At 39.1% G+C, this 23,418-nt stretch overlaps 1 protein-coding gene across 2 annotated transcripts in view; it reads right to left on the bottom strand.

Annotated features, from left to right (window-relative positions):
• STAG1 (STAG1 cohesin complex component) overlaps positions 1 to 19,091 on the bottom strand; it is a 430,559-nt gene extending 411,468 nt beyond the window's left edge. Inside the window, exon 1 of one of the 2 annotated variants that reach the window (XM_061194629.1) lies at positions 18,740 to 19,091. The gene's annotated coding sequence lies outside the window, so the exon portion shown is untranslated. The remainder of the gene's footprint in view (positions 1 to 18,739) is intronic. The other variant, XM_061194628.1, reaches the window with a different exon arrangement.
• Between the last annotated feature and the right edge of the window lie 4,327 nt (positions 19,092 to 23,418).

Genomic DNA, 23,418 nt, shown 5'->3' with positions numbered 1-23,418 from the left:
TCAGCCTTCCTTAGAGACACTCTTCTGCCCTGCTGCATGCCTCTGAAAACTGCAATTTGTATTTTGTTTGTTTTACAAACTAGATGAATGCTGCTCAGAAATCTGCAAACATACAAAATGTCCCCCCCCAAAAGACAACTGCTTATATTCATATTTCATAGTTCATAGAGCACTGTTACAGTAGCCCATTTACTAATCCAGCGTCCTCTGAGATGACCAGGACATACATGCTTATTCCCAATACTAGTGAGTCCATGAGTTAAAAAGTTATTCACAAAAAGACATGCTGCTAATAAATGGACTAACCTGGATTACAATTCAGGTCTCCAGTCTCCAAATCCAGTTGTTCCTTCCACTTTAGACACTGCAAGTGTCTAAAAGGCCAACCCAATAAAACCAAGAAAGCCTGTGCTTCTACCAGAAAAATCAATGATTATTTTCTGCAGTCTTAAAAGCAGTCAGAAACCCTTTAATAAGTAAGATACATAATCTTACAAAGATCAAGATAAACTATAATAGAGAGAAATGTTCAAATTTGAATAAAGGAAGGAAATTTATAAACAAAGGATTATAAACAGGGACTTCCCTGGTGGTGCATTGGTTAAGAATCTGCCTGCCAATGCAGGGGACACGGGTTCGAGCCCTGGTCCAGGAAGATCCCACATGCCGTGGAGCAACTAAGCCCATGTGCCACAACTACTGAGCCCATGTGCCACAACTACAGAAGCCTGCGCGCCTAGAGCCCATGCTCTGCAGAAAGAGAAGTCACTGCAATGAGAATCACGCACAGCGCAACGAAGAGTAGCCTCCGCTCGCTGCAACTAGAGAAAGCCTGCGTGCAGCAATGAAGACCCAATGCAGCCAAAAATAAATAAATAAAATAAATTAAAGACTTATAAACAATATTGAAGCAAGTACTAACAGAAACAAAAAGAGTTCCATTTGGAACCAAATGAAAAATTTTAATTTTATATGTAAGTAAAAACAAGGAAGTGCCTTCTATTAGAATCTTGTTAGAAAACCTAATGCTCTTTTTGTATTCTTTACCAAAAGAAATGAAATCACTTATAGATAGACGGGGGTGAAGTTAATGATTGGTTCCATTACAAAAGAGGTATTGAGAAGTATACTATGACCCAGCAATTCCACTCTAGGTATATGTATCCAAAAAAAAAAAGGGCATATGTTCACCAAGAGACTTGTACAAGATTGTTCACAGTAGCTTTATCATAACAGCCCAAAACTGAAAAGAAGCCAACTGTCCATGCACCAAAAAAAAAAGGATATACGTTTTGGTATATTCATAGAGCAGAATACTACATAGCAATAAAAAAGGAACTGTGGGTACATGCCACAATATGGATGAATGTCACAAACATCATGTTGAGCAAAAGAAGCCAAAGTACAATTATCTAATGGCTACAAAAGCTGGAATAGGTTGGGGGAGGGGAGGGAGAAATAACTGAGAAGAGAACCTTTTGGGGGTGCTAGAAATGTTTTAGATCTTGATCTGGGAGGTGGTTACATGGTAAAAATTCATCAAACTTATGAGCAGTGTACTTTATGTATTAACATGTTACATGGCAATTTTAAAAGCTGGCATAAGATATTTATTTGGAACCTTTAACACAACACAGAAGAACGTCTTTTAATCTTAAATTTCAAAACATAAGACTACTCCAAGAATGTAAGTATAACTGGAAAAGTGATTTTATACTAAAATTAGCCCACAGTAGATTCAACCAAAATTATTACAGAGATACGTATTTCAAATTTTGTTCTAAAATTTCTTAGTTTGCTGTATGCCTTCAAGGGTTGGGCATAGCAAATGTCAGAGTAATCTCTATCTTAGCCTCATTTCAATCATTTCAACATCTTCCAAAAATAAAATAGTAACTAAATCCAAGTTTATCAATGAATAGATAAGGTCGTCTACTGAGAAAGAGAGGGTAAGTGGTTAGGTAAGGGGGCTACAAGAGAGTAGAAATTTTTAAATAACTGCTATGAGAAAGAACTAACTAGGAAAAAAGAAGAATTACTGGGTAATGTTGAGGGTCCAATTAAGATTGGTGAGCATGAATATTTAGTGGCTCCAGTCTGCAAAGTTAAGGTTTTCTCCAGATGTGCTCAGCAGGTCAGAGCCAGGTACACAGAAATGAAAAAGATTAACTGATCTGTGGCTGCGTATCGGTTAGACAGATGCAATGAAGAGACAAAAGTGCAAAGCAGCTAAGCATATTCCAAAAGTTACATAAGGTTCCAAGCTACTTAAGAAAATTAAGGCAGGAAGGGGACAAAAGAGGTGTCAAAGGACTAGAAAGCTCTATAAGATTGAAAAGAAACTGTCAATGTCTATGTTCAAAAAGAAATGAAAAAATTCAACAACATATGCAGAAATTCATGAATAGGTCTTTTACAGCAAAGCACCATTTTTTCTTATTATTTTAGAAAATGGAATGCCTGCCTAACAATTCAAATTTCCTTTTTTAGAGGAACTAGAAAGGTTCCAAATGGAAAAGGTCAAATGCTTAAAGTATTATAATTGCAAATTTATATGTTCCTCAACATTTCTTTGTAAATCCAAAGATTTTTTTTCCAATGATAGTTTAACTAAGAAAGTTTCCAAATTTCTTAGTGAATCAACGAACCTCTACCAAAATTCTTACTGTAAGCATATCGCTCACCCCATACATCAGTATACCACCCTTTAATAGTGTGTGTGTATCTGTTTAAAATGAGGTCATATGACAAAAGAATTATTTTCTATTTCCAAGCTCTGTCTAGCTTGACCTTAAAGTGAAACTGGTCAGTAACAATATGTAATAAATGAATGTAGTAACAAAGTCAACAGGAGAAAGGTGGCTGGAAAGATTTAGGAACAAACAGCATAGTAAAGGCATTAATCTCAGCAAAGAATGATGTTTTCAGCACATCTGAAGCTGTAATGAAATAATCTCTAATAAAAAGGCTTAAAGTATAACAATCAAGCTTAGTATATGATATGAATCTAAATTATTTAATATGGTTGAATTTAAGTACCATTTATTGAGTGTCTATTATTTTGCCTAGCAATGTGCTTGCTCTGCTGCTATGGAGCACACAAAAGCAACATGTTCCTACCCTGAAGACACTTCATAGTATAGAAAAGAAAGCCACATGTGAATTATCACAGTTTATCACAATACAAACAGTATTCATTAAGTGCCAAACAAGTAAGATAAAGTCATAGTAGGGTATTTGCAACTTAACCAATATGGTTATTAGCTGGGGGGGGGGGGGGGGGGGGCGGAATCACTATCAGACCTCACAGGAATACCTTATGTTTCTGAGATGCCTGGCTACAGTTTGGACTAAAGAGCCACAGCTGTTTTCGTGAAGCGTGGTGGTAGTAAGAGATTTGGTTTTTGCATGTCAAAGAAACATTACTAACATACATGTGCACACACACCATTTATACACACAGGAACTTTGTTTTGGTTAATAAACTTTCAGTATCTGTTTTAGGTGATAGTTACTGTCCTCTTAATACGATGCAGCAAAACTGTTAGCAAACTGTCTTCCAAAGCTATGTAAGTTAAACTAGAAATTATAGTGCAATGTGAAAAAAATGGCAGCTAGGTTCTCTAGCCAAAATTAAGACGTATTTGCCTATACCTCTACTCTGTAAAACTGTGCTGCTAGTACTGGCATACAGCCTCAAAACACACATACACATGGAGTTTCATTGCTTTAATTTCATCACTTAGCTTCTACAATATTGCCTAAGAACTATTTCTTACTTGTCACCCTCTGTATCCATTCTTTCAACAAATTCTACCACTGTCTAAACAGCTCATTGCAAATGCAAATTTTCACCTGCCAGTGATCTTTAAAAGGTGAGCTTCCATACACAGAAACCATTTATACTATTAACACTAGGACCATCAGTAGTGCTATCAATCCATTTCAACCCATATCATACGTTCAATGGGCTGGTATGGGATGCTTCTCACCATATACTGTATTTCAGCCACTCTAATATATACATTTTCCCCTATTTTAACATTTCTGAGATAAAGATGCATCTCACAATCAATGGCATTTTATAATTGTGCTGGACAGAGTAATTAAACTTAGCTGTCATTGTTCATCCATAACTCAGACATAGCTGTTCACCTTGTCATAAACTGTTACCTGCATTGTCAGTTTCATGCATGTTGAGTTTAACTACCTTTAAAATGTCTTGACATTGAAAAGTTACTGTGTACAAAAGGTACAAAAATTGAGATTAGCAAATCAAATTTCATTACTGCTAGTAATAATCCCAATTCCATGTTTTCTCGCAAAGCAACGATAAAGTGATTTATAGGATATGAGAACAGCCACAAGTAGATGAAGTTGTATTATGCTTTGTTACTGAGATACATGCCAAAGGACAGCCTATCACATGCCAAGCAATGCAAATGAAGGCAGAAGAAACTGTCAAGTCTCTGGGGATAGAAGATTTCAAAGCAATCAGTGGCTGCTATGACCAATTATAGACTGCACAGGCATACGGCATGTTCCTTCTTATTGTACATAAAATAGTGCTGTGCCGTCTCTTAACGGCAACTCAGGTTCCATGAAATAAGATTTTAAAAATTAGAACCCTTCATTCTTGCTCTTTACCATCTTAGGATGGCACCACCATTCACTCAGTTTTTAAAGTTAGAAACCTGGAGATCATTCTTGACTCGTCACTTCCAAAACACATAAAGGATCACAACACTTCTCATTATTACCTCTTGCAACCACAGCCCAGGCACCATCACCTGAACACTGCAACGACCTAACCCTCCCCTCTTCCATTCCACCCCCAGCACAATCCAACATTCACACCTCAGCTAGAGGTGTCTCAACCTTGGCACCGTTGACATTCTGGGCCAACAATACTTGGCTGGAGGAAGCGTGTCCTGTACTATTATAAATAAACCCACAACTCTGGGGATTTTTTTTTTTTTTTAAAGATTTATTTATTGATTGATTGCTATGTTGGGTCTTCGTTTCTGTGCTAGGGCTTTCTCTAGTTGTGGCAAGCGGGGGCCACTCTTCATCGCGGTGCACGGGCCTCTCACTATTGTGACCTCTCTTGTTGCGGAGCACAGGCTCCAGACGCGCAGGCTCAGTAGTTCTGGCTCACGGGCCTAGTTGCTCCGCGGCATGTGGGATCTTCCCAGACCAGGGCTCGAACCCGTGTCCCCTGCATTAGCAGGCAGATTCTCAACCACTGCGCCACCAGGGAAGCCCTGTCCTGTACTATTGCAGAATATTTAGCCACATCCCTGGTCTCTACCCACTAATGCCAGTAGCATACACCATCACCCCCAGCTGTGGCAATTGAAAGTGTCTGCAGATTGCCAAATGTCCCCTTGGAAGCAAAATATATAACCCACAGTTGAGAATCACCGAGCTAGAGAGATGTTTTTTAAATGTTTCTCTGCTTAAAACTCTCCAGTGGTTTCTCATTTTACTTATAATAAAATCTGCAGTCCTTAGAGCCTTGCTCACCCAAACGTATCCTATGTAATCCAGATTCTGGCCTACCCCTCTAACCTCAGGTGAAGCCACTATATTCTTCCTGCATTATGCTCCCTCCATAACGACCTTTCAGTTCCTAAAATACCACAGCCATTTCTGCTATAGAGATTTTGCCTTTGCTCTTCCTTGTGCCTGAACCACTCTTGCCAGGTTATGTGCAAGCTCAGCTTAAATTTAACATCCTCGAAGATGCCTTTCCTGACTCTGTTTATGCGTCTCATTATTACCCATCATAGTACCTCACTTGCTCCCTTTACAGCTTTTAACACAGTGTATGGTTATTTTGTTTACCTGATTATTGACTGTCTCTCACATGAGGACAAATACCTTGTCTGCCTTATTTCCAGCATCTAGGCAAAATGAAATGAACAAATTTATTAACTCAAGAACCTTAAAATACTAGATAAGTTGGTATCAATAACTTCAACTCCACCCCCCCTCATTCCCCACCTATATTTATGATCATTCCCTTGAAGTGGAGGGAGGAGAGGGGAGGGGAGAGGAAGAGACTAACAAAGCCCTCATCCATAAAGTATCTTTGTCGTCATCATGTTCTCTGGAGCACTGGGTGCAGATTAAATGACATATGTAATGAATCTAAAGCACTTGGATGGGTGTGGTAAACAACCTGTATTCAATAACTGATAGCTTTGTATGTAAAGCACCAAGCACAACACCTATACAGATAACTGAAAAATGACAGTTCTCTTGCCCCTTTTAATATCACTCTACCACCAGCTCGCCCTGAATACAGTAAGAATGCAATTTTGTACCTAAGAGATACCTCTCCCCTTCCAGGCCTCCAGGAACATAACATACCATACTAGGTGTAACATAGGTTAGTCATTCATATATGTATATTGACTGAGGAAAGCAAAATATCCGTTAACCAAAGCCAATTTATCATAAAATGACTTCAGAATTATACTTCAATTAGCTTCAGTAAACAAAATAACCATATGAATATTCAATTTCTGAACCCAGCTTTAAATTAAATTCAGGAAAAATATAAATTACTGTTTAACAATATCAGTGTTGGTTACTAAAAATACCTAATACAGCTAATACAAATACAAGTCTCCTTATAGGAAACTGCACAACTTTTAGCTAATAATTAGAACAAAATGATTTATCTTAAATTCCTTTTTAATATACTGTTTCTGACAGCATTCTGTATATGCATTTGGGGTGGGAGGTCTGAGGAAAGTGGTAAAGCAATATATTATAAAGGAAACATAAAGGCAGCCAGACTGCCAGGGTCTGAATCCCAGTTCTGCTAATTATTAGCTATGTGAACTCTGGAAAATCACTTAACTTCTCCATGCCTCAGTTTCCTCATCTGTAAACTAAGACTTAATACTACCCACCTCATGGGGTTGTTGTAAGGATCACATAAGTTAATGTATGTAAAATGCTTAAACAGTGCCTGGTATATAGAGAATACTGTTAACTATTAATGTTACCAATATTGTTAACTATTAATGTTATTAATGTTAACTATTAATGTTATTGTTATTTTGTTTCTTTGCATCATTATGGTTAACAGCTGCCATACTGGATAGCACATATACAAAACATTTCCATCATTGCAGAAAGTTTTATTAAACAGACTATAACAGACTACAGGATAGTTACAATGCCTGATGAGATAATGCATATCTTCTCTAATTTTTTAAGAAGTGCTTAGGAAAAAAACACTCTAAACCCAAAGTAGTTTTTAATCTAATAACTTTGACAGGTAACAAACAACTTGGGTTTTGGTCTATTTAACAAATCAAATAAAAGAGAAGTGGTGAAGGAAAGAGAGACTTTTTTAAGGATCTCTATTCAACAAGATAACAAAACAAATGAATTTTTTATTTCCTGTCTACCTTACCCTACTAAACACTCTCTGCAAAGGCTACCATACTTAGAAAAGGAATTTGTTATTAATTATATTCAAATATAATTATCAACATATCAAAAAAAATTTGTGATACAGTATTGTATGTGCTTCTTTAACACAGTAAATAAAAGATCTAGAGGTGGGTCTAACAGCCCAATTTTAAAGCACTGATTAGGATAAAAGATATTTTGAGATATCTGCAACATCTGTAATTTAATATGAAAATATTTCTGATTTCTATTGGTAACAAAGTTACAGCAATGCTCATACAACTGTGATTTGTTACCTACATTCAAAATTGAAGAAAATGCTAAATCTCACTTAGAGGTTAGGGAAAATGAAAATATTATTTTCCCATCTAAGTTTATGAACTCCAGGTTTAAAAAAAAAGTTGCTTAGGAGATTAGACTTTAGAGTTATAAAAACCTGGACTCAAACCCACCGCTTCCTAGCTAGGTAATATTGGGAAAAGGTACTTCACCTCCTCTGTGAAATGTGAGTAATACCTATATAAGATAGCTGTGTTTATTATCATGCTACTCGACATAGTATTTGACACATTCTCAATAAACATGTGTACTATTATAATCAGTAACCAAGTTCTGACAGTTATGTACTTCAGAACCCTCTGTGCATCAGAAAATCAGAGATTTGATGTCAGTTGGTCTGGGGTAGATCCCAACCATTCTTTGGTATATTTTTAAAGCTCCCAGGTGATTCTAATGTGCAGCCACTGGCCTAAGGACAAAGTTCAAACTCTAGTTTGGCACACTAGGCACTCTGGTCACTGCTTACAGCTCTATATTTTAATCACTCCTCTATAGGTAACCCCAAGCTCTTCACACACACTCAAATAATGCTTCCTCAAGAAGTGGGCTATAGTAGTGGCTCTCAAACTTCAGCCTGCATTAGAATCACTGTTAAAACACAAATTGCTGGTCTCTATCTCAAGAATTTCTGATTCAGTTGGACTGGGGTGAGGACCAAGAACTTGTATTTCTAACAAGTTCTCAGGCAATGTTAATACTGCTGAGGCAGGGAGCACAATTTAAGAACCACTGGGTTCTAGACTACATCACTACATTGTCCCTGTATATTCACCTGGAATGCCATTCCCATCTCCATCATCCCACTCTTGCTTGGCTAACTTTCACTTTTCTTTCAAAACTTATATAAGAATTTGCCTTCAGAAAGCATTTGCTCACTTCAACAAACCACCTCAAGGCATTTATTACCTACTATAAAACTTATCTGCCAAAAAAAACACACTACAGAATATTCTTAATGGTATACTAACGCACAGGTCAGATATCTGCTACCATATACAGACTGTTTTGCAATCATTGGGGGAAAAGGCCTCCTTTGGGCAGGCGAATTAGAAAATGCTGAAAAAGCAAATGGACAGTTGGTCAAGCAGAATGAAACCTGGATTTCAGCCCCCACCTAGCCCCTTGGCCATGACACCTTTATGCAGAGCACCACCAATTCCACAACCAGTCATGGCAGCCCTGGCACAGCCTACCACTAAAACACAAAGGAAGAGCCCTTAGATAGATCCTGGATTTGAGAAAGGGAGAGACGATGGGAGGAAGGGGCAATAAGGCTGTCTGGAAAGGATTTTTGGAGAAGGTTATTATCACACCTAAGTTCTGAGTCTTGAATCGCCTTCTCTGTACATCAGGAAAACAAGAACCGTGCTTTAATGTTTTTATACCCACAGTGTATGGCTCACTGTAGATAGTCAATAAATGTTTGAATGACTCACAATGACTAAAATTATATGAAGACACTTGTTAATCTATCTCTTTCTCACCAAATAAAGAAGCAAACACACACCCATAGCTGGAACCAAAAACCATAAATACTATCTAAATATTAACATATTTGGTCTGTACACTTATCAGCTAGGGGAAAGCATGAATTATTCTAATAACCTGTTGGAAGATGAGACAAAAGGGCCTGCTGATAACACACTTAGGTTTTTCAAAACTAAAGTCTTTAAAATCAAAAACTTTGCATTACCTGATTCAGAATTGATTTCCTGATTATTTCAACACGGACTAAAAAATTTACAGGAATCTTGGAAACTAATTTTACAACGAAGAAATTGAGGCTCAGAGAAGTAGTGACTCAAAGACACACAGCTAGTTAGTGGTAAAGCTGTAATTAAAACTCAAGTCACTGGCCCTATACTAGTTTTCTCTCTGCTATATCACACTCCCTTTACATTTATAAAATAAAATATTAAATATCCAAAACTTTTTTAAAAAACTCAGATTAACCCAGGTTTTGTTCCCTCTACCTCATTTTTATGAGAGGAAAAGCAGCCATCTAACCATCTTACTTTGTCTAGGAACTTAAAGAGATAACTTTCAAGATTACGTTTTGCTTTTGGTAAAGATTCATTCCTAAGTCTCTTTGTTTGCAAAATTATACATGCAAAGCTAATATTCATAAATAAAAATCCTGATACAGTCTTCAAATTTTCTCAATTACCAAGGAAGCATTACAATGGCTTTCCAAGATACAGTACTTTCTAAAGAAAAAAAGAGCCTGATTTTTAAAATACGTTTAACAATAAGCAGAAAACTCTGGCTATAACTCTCACCTCTCTATTAACCTGAGTACCTCATCCTCTGACCTCTCTCATTAATAGAGTTTATTATTAAACTAGTTTTATGTGCTAATAAGAACCAATTAATTAAAATTCTTTGCTTTTGGAAAGTAATCTTATGACTTATCTGGATTATAATTTTATTCACCTTTTAAATTTAAGATTAATGTCTTTTGGATTTATATACAATGCAACATAGTCTAATACTTAAGAGCTAACTTTTTAACTGACACAGCAATCCATGAGACATGCTTTTATTACTTCCATTATACAGGTGAGAAAACTGAGATTTAGAGAGGTTAAAGAATTTGCCCAAGTTTACATGCCTAGGAAGGAGATGAGTTAGAATTTGACACAGGCTGTGTAACTCAGGTGTCAGGAACTCTCTTGGACAATATATAATGGCTTTCTTAGCCCTTAATCATGTGATAATGCTTCCTTCATCTGTGAACATACTAACTTTTTAACTATCCCTAACAGTACAAGGTAAGGAATTTTCTTACTGAAAGTTAATTTACGCTTTAAAAATAAAGCAGAACACAGCTTAAGATATTCTTTAGCTTTTGTATCTTGCATTCTGTTGTAAGAATTTCTGCACATATGCTACCTTGTACTATCTCTACTAGAGAACAGAGAAAGCCTACCTCTCAGTACTCTAAATGAGATAAGAAAAAATAATAACATGATATAATAGAATCGACAGAGCTTTAGAATAACAGAGGGAATCAGGTACCTCAAAAGAGACAATCAGGTCACGTTCATGCTCGACTATGTATAAAGCTTTTTTTCTGCCTAAGATTGAGGAGACAAGCAGTGGTGTCTCAAACCTCTACCTGAACCTTTAAACCAACTCAACAATTATGAACAGAAATCTTGTCAGAGAGCCTAAAAATAATACAGGTAATACTTAAGTATTGTCATCTCAATTAGAAAATAAAGGGACTACCCTGAAAAACTCTTCCGACTCTTCCTGACCCATTAAAAATAATCTATCATTTGGGGGGACCTGACAAGGAGAAGGGCTTGTCCTCTTACCTCTGCACTTCATGCTTCCAAAGTATCCTGAACCTAACGCCCTCACAACATTTCAGGTAGTATCCCTATTTGTTTGTTTTGTTGCTTTGGGGTTTGGTTTCGGTTTTTAATCTCTCCCCATAAAACAGAAGCTGTTTAAAAGCAAAGTCTATGTATTTAACAACTTTGTATACTCACTACTAGTCATGAAGTAAGCACTCATATTAATATTTGCCCATCACAGAAATAAGACAACTGAGGCCTCTAGAAATTAAATGTTCTACTCAAGACCTCATGACTGTTATATGATAGAAAAAGAAAAAAAACCAAATCTCTGTAAAATAAACTTCAAAATGCAAAAGATTATAAAAAGCATAAATAAGGCTGAGATAAAAATGCCCTTTTAAAAGATTTAGAGTGTGGGTTCTGAAAGTAAGTCTGGGTTTAAATCCTGGCTCTCTCATTTATTAGTTGTCTGGCCTTGGAACAATTAGTCTACAAAATACCGTGCCTTATGAACACCACCACTTACCAAATCTTATGGTGCCAACAATAAATGCAATAATGCATTTGCAGTAAATGAAAATACAAAGACGGTGATAACTGTTGGCTGAAGTTATCAGGAAAGATTTTACACAGATTCTACAGCTCAGTGTTTGTTTTTTCTGTTTTTCCTTTCTTTGCGAGCTATATCAATTATACAGCATAATACATAAAATCTAGATAACAGTTTAAAGAATTATCAAGTGAACACTCCATGTAACTACTACTAACATCAAGAAATAGAGTACTCCAAAAACTTCTCTACAATGTGTCCCTCCCTCATCACAAACTTGAGAGGTTTAAGCAAATCTAATAAACTTAATTTAGTTAATTTAAGATTAAATAAGTTTAATCTAACCTGTAAAACAGATAACAGCAACATAATAACAACTTCCTCACAGGGTTACTGTAAAATATTTACTGGTACACAGTAAACACTCAATGAGTGTTTCCTACACACACATTATACCCCAGAACAAAGACATGGGGTGGGGGTGGGGGGGAATATAAGTATGTAATCTAATTGGTGAGAGCATAAAACCTACAGAGAAGTACAGTGCAGAGACAGACCTGGAAAGCTAGGTTGGGGCCATATAAGAAATAAAAGAAAAATCTAAGCTAATAACATAGAGGAAATTGAGAAAATTCACTGGGCAGTTTTGAAAGACAATTCTCCATGGGTCTCTTGTTTTTCTGCCTATCTTGAAAACAGAGGCACCGACTGCCTTTGATCCAATCTTTTCAAGTATATTTGTAGAATCTTGGAAAAGAGAAATAGCATCTCCCTCAGAGAAAAGGAGAGGTATGCTTACAACCCATTATAAAGATTCCGGTTTCTCTAAGCTTGGGATTCCCCTCCTCTAACACAACCCAATGCATGTGCGAGTGTCACATCTTCACTCTACCGTGTACAAACTGGGGCTCCAAGATCTGACACTAATAGCTGTGGCTACTGCTATTGCTGTAATGCACTGTTCTTCATCTCTGACCAAGGAGTCTCATGACTCCATTAAACTGTAGCGGGTTAACTTAGCCTGCAAGTAGGGTAAAATCTCAGAACTTTCAGTTCTTGACAGGCATTAGCACATAATCAATGTTTATTATAACTGATAGATTCCACTTCCATACTGTCAGAAAGGATAAAAAATGCAAAACTCAACTATATGCTGCCTTCAAGAGGCACATTTTAAATACAAAGGAAAAAAGAGTTTTAAGTAAATGGATGGAAGAAAATACACTACAGAAACAGTAAGCTCAAGAAAGTTGGAGTGGCTATATTAATATCAGAAAAAGCAGATTTTAAGACAAAGACTATTACCAGGAATAAAGAGGGACATTTCATAAAGCCCAATTCATCAGAAAGACCTAATAATCATAAATTCTATGTGCCTAATAACAGAGCTTCAAAATACATGAGGCAAAAATTAACAGAATTAAGGGAGAAATAGATAATTCCACAGTCACAGTTGGATATTTTAACATTCCTCTCAGCAACTGAATAGAACTATACTGAAAAAACAAAACAAACTAATAAAACAAAACCCAAGACATAAATGATTTGAAAAATGCTACCAAAGCACCTTAATCTAATTGGTATTTACAGAATAGTACACCCAACAACTGCAGAATACATATTCTTTCAAGTGTGAAAGGTACATTTACCAAGATAAACCATATGATGAACCGTAAAACAAGGTTCAGTACATTTAAAGAGATTAAAATCATACAGAATATATCTCAAGACCTCAAAATAAAATTAAGTTGGAAATCAATAACAAGATATCTAAAATAATCCCAAATACATGAAAATTAAACAACACACTTTTAAATAATCCGTGGGTCAACAAAGAAATCACAAAGCAAATTAGAAGCTATTTCAAACTAAAAGATAATAAAAATATCAACATCTGTGGGATATTGCAGTGCTTGGAGGAAAATCTATAGCTTTGAATGCTTACATTAGAAAACAAGAAATGTCTGAAATCTATGACCACTTTAAGAAGCTAGAAAAAGAAAAGCAAAATACATGGGGGAAAGAAAATTATAAAGAACAGAAACAAACGAGAGAGAAAAGACAAATGGAGAAAACTAGCAATGTTATTTTTGAAAAGAGATACAAATAGATAAACCAAGAATTAGACTGGTCAAGAAAAAAAAGAAAGAACACATTAACAACACCAGAAATTAAAGAGATATCACTACAAATCCTACAAGCAATCGAAGGATAACAAGGGAATCGTATAAACAACTAATGTCAACAAATTCCTTTAAAAATACAACAAAATTAACATAAGATGAAACAAAATCTGAATAACCCTATGTCTAGTAAAAAATTGAATTTGAATTTACCAAAAGTCTTCCCACAAAAAAAAAAAGTTTAAGTTCAAATGGTATCACTGATGAATTCTACCAAACAGTCAAGGAATATTGCACAAAGTCTTTCAGTCAGTAGAGGGAACACCTCCCCAGCTTATCTTATGAGGCCATCATAATCCTAATACTGAAACCTGAAAAAAATATCACAACCAAAGAAAACTACAAAATAATATCCCTGATGAAGAAATATCCTCAAGCCCTAACAAAATATTAAACATAAAAAGGATAATACACTGTGATCAAGTGAGGTTATCCTAGGCATCAAGATTAACATTTGAAAACCACCACTGGTGTCTGAAAACCTGTGGTAGAATGATGAGCACTTTGTTGCTAAATTTGGCTACTGCAAATATTTTTGTTCACCTACCCCAACATACAAGAATATCTCTCATCAGAAATATAAAGACGTAAGTATAATTGCTAGGTTTATGGTACATGTATTCTTCAACTTACTACAAAAGTCATTTTCTTTTGCAAAATGACTATGTCCCTCCAAAAGTGGGAGTCTAATTTCCCCACATTCTCATTAACACTTGATATTATCAGAATTTTTAATGTTTGCCAATCTGATAGAAGTGAAATGATTTCTTCTTATGGTTCTACTTTGCACTCTCCCAATTACCAATGAGATTATAATTCGGCTGTGGGTTGCTGTAAGTCATGATACCACATAGGTGAGTTGCAACCAGCATTCTTAATTTAAAAAAAGAAAAAATTAAAAAATCAGCGTGTACCACATAAAGGTTATACATTATCCATGGTGTGTGTGTTTGTACTGGGTCACAACATAAAATGTTTTTGTAACTTTGAGCTTCTAGCAAGTTAAAAGCCACCTCTAGAGCTGTTTAATTACAGCAAAACTCCTTAGAGAAATTTGGGCAACTAACTGGTACATCATTTAGGCCCACAGTACTAAAGATGTATCTTATAAAGAAGGTAGGATTGAGATGTCCTTTAAGCACTAACTGGCTTAAAGAATTAGAAGAGGGAGAAGAAACCTGACAGAAGAAATAAGGAGTGAAACAAAAAGGATTCTATAAAACGAACTGGTCTATGACCTACTTAAAGCTCGCTTAAAAAGAATCACATTTGTCAATAAGACAAGGTTTCTCTCAGCACTAAAACATAGGAAGTTGGGATCCTATCCTCTTGACTACCGAAATGACAGAAAACTGATCCCTCCTTCTCTGTAGACACATCCTAATTCCCACCTCAATAATCATCTCTTTCTTGGGCTTATGCAAGAGCATCCTCTTAGGTCTCTGCTTCCTACTCTTCCCTACAGAGCGTCACAGTACCAAGAATCATCTAAATTCTAGAGATTCATATTTTAATTCAGCTAACAAAGATTTTCCAAGTGCTTACTATATTACCTCTCTATTAAGAAATTAAGCTGTATCTCCCAAACAATTTTAACTCCTGGTTATAGTCTCTAAATCTTGTTATTCTTAACTAAACTGTCCTAATTGCCTCCTCTTGAAGGTATTTTGCTTCTTGGACTGTTAAACCTCCCGCATACCATGACCAATTTCTGCTACCCTCTTTGTCCACCAATAATATCCCTACTCTATTTTAAATAACTATTCTTTTTCATAATTCCCTCTTCAAAAGTTGCTGGACCAATCACAGCACAGCAAATGTCTGGTGTAATGAGTTTATGAATCTACCTGTCACTTAGTAAGAGTGTGATCTTACGCATTTAAATTTCTTAACTTCCCTGAGATTCAATCTCATCCCTAAAATGAGTAAAACAATAGGTATCAAACAATAATGAGAATTAAATAATCTCTATTGCCTTTTTCCTTTTTACTTAACTTTTTAACTTTTATTTTTAATTTCCTCTAAATGCAATAAAATGCTTTTATAGAGGGACGCACTTCAACTGAGGTACCATGAAATACAAAAAGGAAAAAGCATGAAGACAAAACCAGTATGAGTAAACTTACCAGGTGGGGTTATACTGCTCTGCCTATGTGCTCTTCTTGTACATCCAAATTCTAAAGAAGCAACTGTAAAGATACTTCTTTCCCCATGGCAAGCAAAATTCTAACAACCCACAATGACCCACACCCTAGTATATAACCCTCCCCTTGAGTGTGGGAGAGACCTGTAAATATAATAGAACATCACTCCTGTGATTGTTACATGGCAAATAAATTTTTGCATATGTATTTAAGTTCCCTAATCAGTTGAGTTCACCAAAAAGGAGATCTTCCTGAGTGGGTCTGACCAAATCAGATCAGCTTTAAAAAGGGGTCTTAAAAGGGAGTCCAAAGGACAGAGACAGGGTAAGCCAGAGCAACTGACTTCTGCTTGCCTGGATGAAAGCAAACAGCCATGATGTGAAATGCCTACGTGAACATGTGGTAAGGAACTGAGAAAGGTCCTTGGCCAACAGCTAGAAAGAAGATGGCAACATCAGTCATACAGCCACAAGGAAATTCTGCCAACAAGTAGTGAGCATGGAAGAAGGTCCTGAGCCTCAGATGAGAACTGCAGCCACAGCTAACACCTTGATTTTAGCCTGGTGAGATGCTGAACAGAGAGCCCAAAGTACCCAGATTTCTCACCTACAGAAACTGTGAGCTAATAAATGGGTGCTGTTTAAGCTAGTAAATTTGTGGTACTTCGCTATACATAAAAAGAAAACTAATACACTCCATCAACATAGGACAAAGCAGAAAAGGATAAAAAGGGGGAAGAGACATCTTTTTCTCCAGAGTGCACTGTATCTCCTCACAGCACTGATTATGAAGATATACAGATCCAGAATCAAGGGAAAAGATTAAAACTATAAAATTACATAAATTTTTACAGTTTTAATAATTAAGAAGGGCTTTTCCACACACAGCTTGTTATACAACTACCATATAATTTATTACCTTCATTTTAGTGATGAGGAAAGAAAGGCTGGAAGAGTGACACCCCAAAGATCACAAACCTAGGGTATGTTTAAAGTAACTTCAGTCCAGGGCTCTCTCTCCCCTACCACAGCCCCCTTAAGGCTTTAAAAGAGCCATTCAAACCAACAGTACCTGTATACTGTCTTCAAGGGAAGCATTCCTAGTAACATAACAATTTCCCGTATTTCACGTCTATTTAAATACCCCTTAGCTTTGTCAGAATGTCAAAACTAAAGTGGATACTGAAAAATTTCCACTCAAAAGTAGTTTGGTTGTAAAAATGACCATGGGTAGACCATTTGAATAAACTTAATGTACATTTTGAAATGTAATGAAAAAACTTTAGCAAAACGCTTGTCGGTTTTCTAGTACTTTATTTAGATAGCAAACAATTTGTGTTATAACTATTCTCAAAAATGCAAAGCAAGTAAACAACCTTTCCGAATCTTTCACTATTTCCCCCGTTGGGCAAATTTTTTTAGCCTGAACATTTCGTACGTTATAAATATGAGAACGTGGTACAATGTATCATACAATACACAGGTTGTTTTTATTTTCACTGTTATATGTATTTTCCTAAGTGCTTCACCATCAGAATTTGCAATTTTCTTAAAAAGATACACGAAAATCTAAAAGGTGTAGCCAAATTCCACGTAAGTTACAAATCACACAACTTTTCTTTATGCCAAGTCAAATACTTTCATAAACACTATGTTTGCTAACAGATGCAAAATAAAGTCCTTTCTAGTCACAACCACGAGAAGGAATAAACCATATATTCATCATCTTAACATCGACTTTAACAGCAAATAATTCGCTGTCGTCACATACAAACAGCATCGTTTTGAGTCTATAAGCGTCCAAAACCATCCCATGATTTATACGCCCGGGGCACGATTCTCTGCAATGTGAAGAAAATCGATAAAATTTCAAATGTTGGTGGAAGGGGTGACGCGACAATCCTAAAACCTGAAAATTTCTTAGTCCCTACAGCACACAAGAAGCACCCAGTTTGGACTCTCCAATCGAGGCCCAGGTCCAACTCCAGGCACTCCAGTTTCCCAGCTCTTCACCACCACCCCCCCACCCCGAGAAAGGAGGGAAAACAACTTTTATTGGCCTCGTCTCCCGGGGGGCTGGCAAACTAGCGGGGCAGTGCTCCGGCCTGGACACGTTTCACAAGGAGGCCTCCGTCGGGGGCGGGGAGGGCAGACAGCGGGAAAGCCCGGCTTCGACGTCCCCTCTGCCCCAAGCGCCAGCCCCCCGCTCCACCCCACCGAGAAGAGGCCTGGGCCGGCCGCCACGCCGAGCGACCCCCGGCCCCTCCGCCGAGGCGAGCTCGTTGTCATGTGACGCCGCCACCGCCGCTAAAACACCGCAGAAACGCAGGGCGGCGGGCGGCATTCGCACCAGCCCGCCTCGGCCCGGCCCCGCCGGGCGCGGGCGAGTCCCGAGAGTCCAGGCGGGGGGGCGGAGGGCGGGCTTGGCGGCGGGCCCGAGCGCGCCACAAAGGCTTCCGCGCCCGTCGCCGTAGTGCCTGAACGGGCGGGGGCACAATTTTCGGGGCCCGCGAAAGGGGTGCGGAGCGACCAGGGCTCCGGGGCGCCCGCCGCGCCCACAGTCGTTCCCCCCGGCTCCCGGACGGCCGGCGACCGCCGCGCCCCGCACAGGCCCGCGCGGCCTCCCTCCCCCGCGCGGGGCCCGCGCCCGGCCCGCCCGCTCCCCGCTCGCGCTCTCTCGCTCTCTCCCGGCCTCCATCTTGGATCGGCGCTTCCAGCCCCCGCGCCGCTGCCGCCGCATTCCCCCTCTTTCCCGCCCCCCGCCGCCGTCGCCGCCGCCCGCACTCACCTCAGCTGCCCATCCGGGCGCAGCCGGCCGTCGACCTAGTTTCCCCCCAAAAGTCTCCGGTGTGTTATTCCCGAAGTGGGGGGGTTGTTACGGGGTGGTCGCCGGGGGTTCGGGAGCGGGGGCCGCGCCTTCAACGGAGCTGCAATCCTAACCCGCCATCTGGTGGCATTTTCCACACGCCAATGGCGCCGCTGCAGACTTGGGTCCGGACCGCCCTCTGCTGGCCGCCGTGCTTACTGCCTCGCTGACGGGACGGACCTGCCCGGAAAGGGGAGGGAGCTGAGGCGCGAGCTGGCGGCCGCGGCGGGGACGCGCGCAAACGCTTTCCTGTGGGGATTAGGCGCACGCGCGCCAGCGGGGCGGGAAACGTGGCCGCTGCGTGGCGGCCCGGCGCCCGCACGGAGCGCTGGCCCAGCTCAGCCAATCGCGAGCGGCGGATACCTCTCAGTGAGGGCGCTGTGGACGGTTCGTGGCCGCCCGAGGCTGGCGGAAGGATGGCTGCGGCAGCGCCTGCGCGCCCCGCTAGCTGAGCTGCTGCCCGCCATTTTTGGAGCTTTTCCGAGACCTGGGAGGGAAACCCGCCCCCGGCCCCTTCACCGAGGCCCCTCCCCGGGTGGCGGGACTGGCGCTTCCCCGCAGCCCCGCCCGGCTCCTGCTACCCCCATCCCCCGCCCGGGACGAGCTCTGCGGAAACGCGAGTGGGTGGCGGCACAAAACTGTGCTCCCGCCTCTCTTAGGTTTGACGAGGGCCTCAGAGTTTAGCATTGTACTAGCGACTTATTGTTGACGAGGCGCTTCCCCCGGCGCGGGTGAAAAGGTTTCGAGAACTGTTTGGGACCTCCCTCGCCGCCGATCTAGACCCAACACTGCTCGCCGCAGGCCGATTGGCGTCGTCCCTGCCTCCGTAAAGCAGATCCTCTCCGTGGTGCCGGCTTTGCATAAGGCGGCAGCATTGGCTAGTTAGTGAGTAAAGAATGTAGGTAGACTGGGAAAATATAGCCTCTGCTTTGGAATCAGATTTCACCTTCCACAGCCTAGGACTACTGTCAGTAGCTGTGAAATGGACGTGAAAATCCTAGCCTTTTAGCTGCCAAAAGGGAAACAGTTGACTAACGTGAGATCATGACCAAAATATGCCGCTGAATGTCGCCTCTTCCCTACTCTCCACCCGCCTCTCTGTGGCCGTGGCTTCTACCTTTCACCCACTCACAACTTTGAATACAAAAGTGAATCCTTAGTCTCCCAGGTCATCAGCCCCATTTATGACTAAATCTCTGTTACTATATCCAGCTCTATTTCTGTATTGCCTTAGAATCGCTCAACTCTTTTAATAGTCTTAACGGCCAGTCTCCAGTAGATTACCCCTATTTCTGATTTCTCTCCCAAGGGTCACAGGTGTGTGGGTTTTCACTGGAGGAAGTCACAATTCTACCTGGTTGGTATGAATTTGTGACTGCACTCCCACTTACAATTTTTTTCACTCATCTTTGGTTGACTTCCTATCGTATTCTCCCCAAGGACTATTGAAGCTTTCCTTGTTAAGGTGCCAGTCCCAATCCATACTAATAGATAAAATCATCGTTTCCAGGGATCAAAGCTATGGAATTCCAATTCCGGTTTGATATTCTCTCCGTATTGAAATATCTGTAACCACACCCTGTTCATGACCTCTCAAATTCTCACCGAATTAACCCATTCTCCCCTTCCCTCCAAAGCTAGTCTTTCTTCCTGGACTACGTATGCCGTCCCTTCCCATTTCCTCCTTCCACCACTTTCCTAGGGTCTTATATCTTCAACATCTTGCCATTGGCTTCTGTTTTTCAGCAGTTTCCATGGTCATTTTTAAAATTTCAGTACTACTACTCCCTCCAGTTACAATACTATCAACCTTCTTTTCACTGTCACATTTCTCAAAAGAAGCAGTCTCCCGCCTTCATTTCCACCTTATTCCTTAGCTTTTATCAATCTAACCGATAACAACAAACTGAATTTACACTTTCAGGTCACAACCACGTCCTCTTTTTCTTGGCACACCCAATCCTTATCCCCTCCTTGAAACCCTATTTCCCCCTTTTTTAAGACAATTCCTGGCATCTACAACCTACCTGGTTTCCTGGTCTTCTGATTCCTTGGCTAGCGCCTCCTCTTTTTTCCAATCCATAGTTCAACTCCTAGCTCTCTGTTCTCCTCTACTATCCTTTCTCTTCAAAAGTCTCTTTAAATTACTATCTGTTCCTGATTTTCTCTTAACTAACATTCCTCATATTCAGCTTTCTTGCCCAAAATTCAGCTCCAGCCCAAAATTCAACATTTAGAATAATGCATCTTTCTTTTTCAACTTTCCTGATTTCTCTTAATAGCATTGTAATTTCAGATACATTCAAGCTTTAGCTATTTGGTAAGATAAAGTAATAGGTCCTATAACAAGTTAACTTTGTTGCAGAATCACACATTTCCCAGGAGCCTCTGCTTTCATGAAATTCTTAATCAAGATTCCAAAGTTCTTGGCAAAGATTTTCAAACACCACAGTTTTCATTAACAGCTTCAAGTCAGAGGTATGAACAAAATGTCAGAAAGAATACCTGGAACTAGTGTAGGTAGGTGCTAAGGGCTCTTAAGTATTATTTGGGATAGGAAATAAAGTATCAATAGAACAAACATTTGCTTAGTCCAAGTTTCTTGGTGCCCTTTGGAATTTCTACCTCATTGTTTGTTTCAAATGATCTGAAATGAGACCTGGCCCACTTTGAAGATTCAGGTTGATAGGTTAGATGTCTAAAGAAGCACATGCCCATTAAACTTTTATTTCAACTCAATCTTTTAGCCAACCTGGTCCAAAAATATAATATTAAATATTAAATTTAATATTATAAACTTAAAATTTCATTTACAGAATTACACATTAATGTAAATGTACTATAAATGCTTTACAGACTAAATGGCTAACATTTATTAACCAATAACGTGAAGATCTTTGCCTTATAACATAAAAAGCTAGTTTGTGACTATTTAGATGGCAGAACTCCTTTTAAAATTTGGCTGAACTTATGTCTTTTTCCTTTCTGGATAATTTTAGCATGAAGGAGATTTCAAAGTTATTCCATTGACCTTAGAGTCCTGCTTAAAGTAAAAAACGATCAGCCAACTTGTTTCATGACAATAATGATGGCATTCCTTTCACAGAACCTTTTTTTTTTTTAATGACTTTATTTTTTTAGAGCAGTTTTAGGTTCACAACAAAATTGAGAGGAAGGAACCGAGATTTCCCATATACCCTCTACCTACACACATTATAGCCTCCTCTGCTGTAATCAGCATCACTCACCAAAATGATACAGTTGTTACTGAGGAAGAACCTATATTAACACATCATAATCACCCAAAGTCCATAGGTGATTCCTTAGGGTTCACTCTTAGTATTGTACATTCTACGGGTTTGAACAAATGTATAATGACATACATCCATCATTATAATATCATAATAGTTTTTTCATTGCCCTAAAAATCCTCCATGCTCTGTGTATTCTTCCCTCCTCCTCCCTCATCCCTGGCAACCACTGATTTTTTTAATTGTCATATGGTAGGTAGGCTTTTCAGACTGGCTTCTCTCACTTAGTAATATGCATTTAAGCCTCTTTCATGTCTTTTCATGGCTTGATGGCTCATTTCTTTATAGTGAATAATAATTCATTGTCCAGATGTACCACAGTTTATTTATCCATTCACCTACTGAGGGACATGCTGGTTGCTTCCAAGTTTTGGCAATTATAAATAAAGCTGCTATAAACATTCCTATACATGTTTTTGTGCAGACATAAGTTTTCAACCCCTTTGAGTAAATACCAAGCAGTGTGACTGCTGGATCATATGGTAAGAGTATCTTTAGTTTTCTAAGACACTGCCAAATTATCTTCCAAAGTGGCTGTACCATTTTGCATTCCCACCGACAATTAAGAGAGTTTCTGTTGCTCCACATCCTCATCAGCATTTGGTGTTGAAAGTATTCCAGTTTCTGGCCATTCTAATAGGTATATAGTGGTATCTCATTGTTGTTTTAATCTGCACTTCTCTGATGGCTTGTGCTGTAGAGCATCTTTTCATATGCGTATTTGCCATTCTATATCTTCTTCGGTGAGATGTCTGTTAATGTCTTTGGCCCATTTTTAAATTGGGTTGTTTGTTTTCTTACCATTGAGTTTTAAGTGCTCTTTGTCTATCTTGGATAACAGTCCTTTATCAGATGTGTCTTCTGCAAATATTTTCTCCCAGTCTGTGGCTTGTCTTCTGATTCTCTTAACATTGTCTTTTGCTGAGCAGAAGTTTTTAATTTTACTGAAGTCCAGTTTATCAATTATTTCTTTCATGGATTATGTCTTTGGTGTTGGGTGATACCTAAAAAGGTATCACCCTACCCAAGGTCATCTAGGTTTTCTCCTAAGTTATCATCTAGGAGTTTCGTAGTTTTGCACTTTACATTTAGGTCTATGATCCATTTTGAGTTAATTTTTGTGAAGGATGTAAAATCTATGTCTAGATTCTCCTTTTTTTTGGGGGGGGGGATGTGGGTGTCCAGTTCTTTCAGCAACATTTATTGAAAAGACTATGTTTACTCCACTGTATTGCCTTTGCTCCTTTGTCAAAGATCGATTGATTATATTTATGGCGGTCTACTTCTGGG

The sequence above is a fragment of the Eubalaena glacialis genome, chromosome 6, assembly GCF_028564815.1.
Source record: "Eubalaena glacialis isolate mEubGla1 chromosome 6, mEubGla1.1.hap2.+ XY, whole genome shotgun sequence".
NCBI lineage: Eukaryota > Metazoa > Chordata > Mammalia > Artiodactyla > Balaenidae > Eubalaena > Eubalaena glacialis.
The sequence above is the reverse complement of the archived record's forward strand: the minus strand, read 5'-3'. Positions and strand labels throughout refer to the sequence as shown.